The following is a 6,322-nucleotide window of genomic DNA, read 5'->3' on the forward strand; positions in this document are numbered from 1 at the left end:
ATACATTTATTGAGTGCCAACTGTATGTCAAGCATTGAAGATGTTGGGAATGCTGCGGAAATTAAAACGGACCAAAATCCCAGTTCTCATGGTTCTTTATATTCTATTTTCTCATGGTTCTTCATACTCGGGAGAGGGGACAGTAATTACTATATATGTATATGTCTGGCGATAAATACTAGGGAGAAAAAGCAGAGGAAAGGGGGTGGGGTGGGAGAGTGCCTGTTGGGGGCCAACGGGAATTACGATTTTGAAGAGTGGTCAGAGATGGCCTCTCTGAGATGCTAATTTTCTGAAACACTTGAAAAGGGTCGATGATTGAAAAAGGGTGGGAAAATCTGATAACATTGGAAATTGTAAAAGGACAGTTACAGAAGGCCTTTCTTAGATGGTAATGCCTGAAGGAAGTTAGGAAACCAGCCATACAGCGTCCAACACCAGTTTTCGCAGTTGATTTAGAAAAACATTACCCAAGTGTTTAGGGTGTTTTCCGTGTTTATTTTCCCATTTTTTTTTTCTGTTTTCTCTGTTTCCAGGTAGCACTCCAGTTACATGCTTTCTTACTTTTCTTCCAACAAACCAAACTTCTTCCCACTTCTACAACTTTATATAGGCTAGAATATTTTCCCTTCATATCTTTGTTCTCAACAACCAAACCTCTTCTCAATTGTCATTTCCCCACAGGAGTCTCCCTAGCCACGCTATCCTAAATAACAACCTCTCCAGCCCCTTATCTGCTTAATTTTCTTTAAAGTACTTAGTCTGAAAGTATATTATTTATTTGTTTACCCTACCCCTTAAGAGCAGCAAACCTCATTGTTTTGTTTATTGTTATAACACCAGCGAACTCATAGTAGATTATCAAATATTTTTTAACAGTTAACATTTTATTGAATAATTGCAGGTCAGACACAAATCTAAATATCTTCAAAAGTGTTATAAACTAAGTATATTAGAATATCATACCCATTTTTTATATTATATTTTATTTTTTCAGTCTTACAAGATTCATTGTTTATGCACCACACCCAGTGCTCCATGCAGTAGTTGCCCTCCGTAATACCCACCACCGGACTATCACTATCAAATATTTTTTGAGAGAATGCACCCTCTCAGCATGATGGCCATTTCATCAGCCTGAATATAAGTATTTCACTCCAAGCAGTTACAATAATATACTCACACTTCCTGCTCATCTTCCCATCAGACTTGATATTGTCATTTTTTAACAATATGTACACATAATTTAGGTGCTATCAGCTTTTGTCTTATATGATGTAGTCGTGTACCAGAACTTTTACTGAGAATGCGTAAAACGAATTCTTCAGTGGCCTGCAGGTGTTATTAAACCCGATAGTGAGCATTGGTAATAACATTAGCCACTCCTTTACATGTTCTTGAGGCAAACATAGCTTAATGTGAAAGTTACAATTATAAAGGAAGCAGGAGAAAATATAAGTGAATATGTCTACATCCTTGGGGATGTGGAATGACTTTCTAAACATGACACAAAATTTTTAAAAGGAATTACTGTTAAATAAGAATAAATAAAAGCTTCTGAATGTCAAAACACAAGGTTAGTGAAGTTAAAAGAGAAATGAAAAACTGAAAAAAACAATTTCAAAATGACATATAAGAGCTAAGGGGTAATACTAGTCTATAATAAAATTAAAAGACAAATGACAAATTGGTAAAAATATTAAATATATGATAAACATATATGACAAATATCACAAGTCAATAAAGAGCTATTAAAATTGATTTTTTAAAAAGATAAACCCCCCTTATGCTAAGGACATAAATAATTCAAAAAAGGAGAAATCATTTGCCTGATAAGCGTATGATAATAGGTTCAATCTCACTAGTAACTAGAAGTGAAAATAGAAACTAATTTTTTTCTCTTAGAATGCCAAGTATTAAAAATTTGATAATATTAAGTGTTGATGAAGATCCTATGAAATAGGCACACCTGAATGTTACTGGTACAAATTGATATAACATGTTTTGGGTAACTTGGCAATGTATATCAAATGCCTCAATGTCCTGTTTGACCACCAAGTCCATGTACAGAAATTTAAGGAAAAGAAGTGAACACAGGGGAGGAGTCAAGATGGCGGAGAAGTAGCAAGCTGAGACTGCTTCAGCTAGCCGGAGATCAGCTAGATAGCTTATCTAAAGATTGCAAACACCTGAAAATCCATCGGCAGATCGAAGAGAAGAAGAACAGCAATTCTGGAAACAGAAAAACAACCACTTTCTGAAAGGTAGGACCGGCGGAGAAGTGAATCCAAAGCGACGGGAAGATAGACCCCGGGGGGAGGGGCCGGCTCCCGGCAAGCGGCGGAGCAACCGCGCACAAAATCAGGACTTTTAAAAGTCTGTTCCGCGGAGGGACATCGCTCCAGAGGCTAAACCGGAGCGAAGCCCACGCGGGGTCAGCGTGGCCTCAGGTCCCGCAGGGTCACAGAAGGATCGGGGGTGTCTGAGTGTCGCAGAGCTTGCGGGTATTGGAACGGGAAAGCCGGCTACAGAGACAGAGCCGACAGTAAGCTCGCAGCTCCGTGTTACCTTGAACCGGTCGCAGGCTCGGTGAGCTCGGAGCGCGGCCGGAGGTCAGGCAGACGGGAGTAACTGGGCGCTGTTCTCTGAGGGCGCACTGAGGAGTGGGGCCCTGGGCTCTCGGCTCCTCCGGGCCGGAGACCAGGAGGCCGCCATTTGTATTCCCGTCCTCTGGAACTCTACGGAAAGCGCTCAGGGAACAAAAGCTCCTGAAAGCAAACCCGAGCGGATTACTCACCCCGGCCCCGGGTAAGGGCGGTGTAATTCCGCCTGGGGCAAAGACACTTGAAAATCACTACAACAGGCCCCTCCCCCAGAAGATCAACAAGAAATCCAGCCGAGACCAAGCTCACCTACCAAGGAGTGCGGTTTCAATACCAAGGAGAGCAGCAGAATTCCAGAGGAGGAGAAAGCCAAGCACGGAACTCATGGCTTTTTTCCTGTGATTTTTTTTAGTCTAGCAGTTAATTTAATTTTTTCTTTTTCATTTTTTTTTTTTTTTTTCTCGCCTTCGGGTAAAATTTTTTTTTTTTTTTTTAACTGTTACCTTTTTCTTTTTTAACGATTTTTTACTAGTTTATCTAATATATATATATATTTTTTTACATTTTTCTTAGGTGTTTTCTTTTTTTAAAAAAAAATTCTTTTCTTTTTTTTTTTTTTTTTTTTTTTTCTTTTTTCTTTCTTCCTTTTTGAACCTCTTTTTATCCCCTTTCTCCCCACTCACGATTTTGGATCTCTTCTAATTTGGCTAAAGCATATTTTCCTGGGGTTGTTGCCACCCTTTTAGTATTTTACTTGCCCCTTCATTTACTCTTATCTGGACAAAATGACAAGACGTAAAAATTCACCACAAAAAAAAGAACAAGAGGCAGTACCGAAGGCTAGGGACCTAATCAATACAGACATCGGTAATATGTCAGATCTAGAGTTCAGAATGACAATTCTCAAGGTTCTAGCCGGGCTCGAAAAAGGCATGGAAGATATTAGAGAAACCCTCTCGAGAGATATAAAAGCCCTTTCTGGAGAAATAAAAGAACTAAAATCTAACCAAGTTGAAATCAAAAAAGCTATTAATGAGGTGCAATCAAAAATGGAGGCTCTCACTGCTAGGATAAATGAGGCAGAAGAAAGAATTAGTGATATAGAAGACCAAATGACAGAGAATAAAGAAGCTGATCAAAAGAGGGACAAACAGCTACTGGACCACGAGGGGAGAATTCGAGAAATAAGTGACACCATAAGACGAAACAACATTAGAATAATTGGGATTCCAGAAGAAGAAGAAAGTGAGAGGGGAGCAGAAGGTATACTGGAGAGAATTATTGGGGAGAATTTCCCCAATATGGCAAAGGGAACAAGCATCAAAATTCAGGAGGTTCAGAGAATGCCCCTCAAAATAAATAAGAATAGGCCCACACCCCGTCACATAATAGTAAAATTTACAAGTCTCAATGACAAAGAGAAAATCCTGAAAGCAGCCCGGGAAAAGAAGTCTGTAACATACAATGGTAAAAATATTAGATTGGCAGCTGACTTATCCACAGAGACCTGGCAGGCCAGAAAGAGCTGGCATGATATTTTCAGAGCACTAAACGAGAAAAACATGCAGCCAAGAATACTATATCCAGCTAGGCTATCATTGAAAATAGAAGGAGAGATTAAAAGCTTCCAGGACAAACAACAACTGAAAGAATTTGCAAATACCAAACCAGCTCTACAGGAAATATTGAAAGGGGTCCTCTAAGCAAAGAGAGAGCCTACAAGTGGTAGATCAGAAAGGAACAGAGACCATATACAGTAACAGTCACCTTACAGGCAATACAATGGCACTAAATTCATATCTCTCAATAGTTACCCTGAATGTGAATGGGCTAAATGCCCCTGTCAAAAGACACAGGGTATCAGAATGGATAAAAAAACAAAACCCATCTATATGTTGCCTCCAAGAAACACATTTTAAGCCCGAAGACACCTCCAGATTTAAAGTGAGGGGGTGGAAAAGAATTTACCATGCTAATGGACATCAGAAGAAAGCAGGAGTGGCAATCCTTATATCAGATCAATTAGATTTTAAGCCAAAGACTGTAATAAGAGATGAGGAAGGACACTATATCATACTCAAAGGGTCTGTCCAACAAGAAGATTTAACAATTTTAAATATCTATGCCCCCAACGTGGGAGCAGCCAACTATATAAACCAATTAATAACAAAATCAAAGAAACACATAAACAACAATACAATAATAGTAGGGGACTTTAATATTCCCCTCACTGAAATGGACAGGTCATCCAAGCAAAAGATCAGCAAGGAAATAAAGGCCTTAAATGACACACTGGACCAGATGGACATCACAGATATATTCAGAATATTTCATCCCAAAGCAACAGAATACACATTCTTCTCTAGTGCACATGGTACATTCTCCAGAATAGATCACATCCTCGGTCCTAAATCAGGACTCAACCGGTATCAAAAGATTGGGATCATTCCCTGCATATTTTCAGACCACAATGCTCTAAAGCTAGAACTCAACCACAAAAGGAAGTTTGGAAAGAACCCAAATACATGGAGACTAAAGAGTATCCTTCTAAAGAATGAATGGGTCAACCGGGAAATTAAAGAAGAATTGAAAAAAATCATGGAAACAAATGATAATGAAAATACAACGGTTCAAAATCTGTGGGACACAACAAAGGCAGTCCTGAGAGGAAAATATATAGCGGTACAAGCCTTTCTCAAGAAACAAGAAAGGTCTCAGGTACACAACCTAACCCTACACCTAAAGGAGCTGGAGAAGGAACAAGAAAGAAACCCTAAGCCCAGCAGGAGAAGAGAAATCATAAAGATCAGAGCAGAAATCAATGAAATAGAAACCAAAAAAACAATAGAACAAATCAACGAAACTAGGAGCTGGTTCTTTGAAAGAATTAATAAAATTGATAAACCCCTGGCCCGACTTATCAAAAAGAAAAGAGAAAGGACCCAAATAAATAAAATCATGAATGAAAGAGGAGAGATCACAACTAACACCAAGGAAATACAAACTATTATAAGAACATACTATGAGCAACTCTACGGCAATAAATTTGACAATCTGGAAGAAATGGATGCATTCCTAGAAACATATAAACTACCACAACTGAACCATGAAGAAATAGAAAGCCTGAACAGACCCATAACCAGTAAGGAGATTGAAACAGTCATTAAAAATCTCCAAACAAACAAAAGCCCAGGGCCAGACGGCTTCCCGGGGGAATTCTACCAAACATTTAAAGAAGAACTAATTCCTATTCTCCTGAAACTGTTCCAAAAAATAGAAATGGAAGGAAAACTTCCAAACTCATTTTATGAGGCCAGCATCACCTTGATCCCAAAACCAGACAAGGATCCCACCAAAAAAGAGAGCTATAGACCGATATCCTTGATGAACACAGATGCGAAAATACTCAACAAAATACTAGCCAATCGGATTCAACAGTACATTAAAAAGATTATTCACCACGACCAAGTGGGATTTATTCCAGGGCTGCAAGGTTGGTTCAACATCCGCAAATCAGTCAATGTGATACAACACATCAATAAAAGTAAGAACAAGAACCATATGATACTCTCAATAGATGCTGAAAAAGCATTTGACAAAGTACAACATCCCTTCCTGATCAAAACTCTTCAAAGTGTAGGGATAGAGGGCACATACCTCAATATCATCAAAGCCATCTATGAAAAACCCACCGCAAATATCATTCTCAATGGAGAAAA

The sequence above is a fragment of the Mustela lutreola genome, chromosome X (assembly GCF_030435805.1).
Source record: "Mustela lutreola isolate mMusLut2 chromosome X, mMusLut2.pri, whole genome shotgun sequence".
In the NCBI taxonomy this organism is placed as follows: domain Eukaryota; kingdom Metazoa; phylum Chordata; class Mammalia; order Carnivora; family Mustelidae; genus Mustela; species Mustela lutreola.